The sequence below is a fragment of the Triticum dicoccoides genome, unplaced genomic scaffold, assembly GCF_002162155.2.
Source record: "Triticum dicoccoides isolate Atlit2015 ecotype Zavitan unplaced genomic scaffold, WEW_v2.0 scaffold121619, whole genome shotgun sequence".
In the NCBI taxonomy this organism is placed as follows: domain Eukaryota; kingdom Viridiplantae; phylum Streptophyta; class Magnoliopsida; order Poales; family Poaceae; genus Triticum; species Triticum dicoccoides.
The window spans coordinates 48338-49813 of NW_021184975.1; positions in this window are offsets into that span (position 1 = coordinate 48338).

Sequence of the window (1476 nt, forward strand, 5' to 3'; positions counted from 1 at the left end):
GAGACTGGTTGTTTCATAACATATAGATCAAACCAAAACGTTTTCATGGTTCATCAAATCTCTATCGCTGTACATTTCTGTACAGTTGGGCTTCAGATGTATTCATGCATGCAAAGCGGAGGATCAAAAGCATGCACTCAAATGCCCAAACCCTTTTTTCTTTCTTTTGCAAAAAGGCCAAATGTATATATTAAGTAGCACAAGCCCTTACAAAAACACTATTATAGAAATTGAAAAACCCATTTAAATCCTTGTGAGTGCCGAAGTTCTGTTCTCGCTGATTCCACTGACGGCGTGCCATGAGCAAAACTTATTACCGCCTCTGGGCCTCCATCAGAGTGGAGAAAATTTGTTTAAATCTAGGATCTTGTATAAGCAGCGGCCGACAGTCGTCGATCTAGACCAGAAGACGCCGGCGGTCACAATCTGCATAGCAAATCCCCGCTCCAGAGAAAAAAACTTCGAAGAGGGCCTGTAGAACAACCAAGGTCCAGCGTGATAGACCTGGAGAACACAAATCTCACAATCTCCTCGACAAGGCCAGACTGGCAACCTCGGTGGGAACTGGAGCCGACATATTGAAACACACATCCATGTTGTCTGCGCCATAGGAGCAGGCGAACGCCACCTAGACAAACCTACTGGAAAAATAAAGACAGACCCGGAGAACCAGATCTGGGAACAGACCATCTTTCACATACTTCATCTCACCACCGTCATTGGGATACCAACCCCTACAAATCCCTAACTGGTACCACCACTGAGCCGAAGCACTGGGGTCCCCGCTACTCCCATCACCGGAGCGACAGGCGAAGAGAGAGGAGGGGCCGTGGTCTCTTGGGGGTGGGGGGTGAGGGGGGGGGGACTTGTAGTTCGGCCGCCACCGTCCTGCCTATGTTGAATGACCAGAGAAAATGAACGACCCATAAATGCACAAGCTCTTTTTTGTTATTCATATTAGTTACTGCTATGGAAGTGAGTCTTCGACGATGTCTCTGACCATCCAAAGCACCTTCCTCCTCCTCGGCCAAGTCACCGCGTAAGTTGCTCACTTTTGGAAGAAACACACCATAAATATCATCTTCCTCAATGCTTATCTGAACTTTAGGTTTGTTTCAACATAACTACCACCCATTACACCCATGCATTTTTTATTTCGTGAATAGAGTTGGCAAGCTCCTTGCCATTAGCACCAACTGGAACCCCCAACCTAGCTGCCCTGCAAGCTATAATCTCATCCGGAATTGACAAAACGGACCAACATCTTGCTAAACTGCATTCAGATACATCATGCCCAAACCGGTGTGTGGCTGCTCTCATTTGCAACTGCGTGTTTTACCACTAAAATTACAAGTGTGCACCAATGTAAACCCAGAAGATGGTCCATATTTTCTTTCATTATCTTCTAAATTCTCAACTCCTCAAGTGACACACTATAAGTTCAGCGCAGAATTTGACACCTTGTAGCCTGACAAC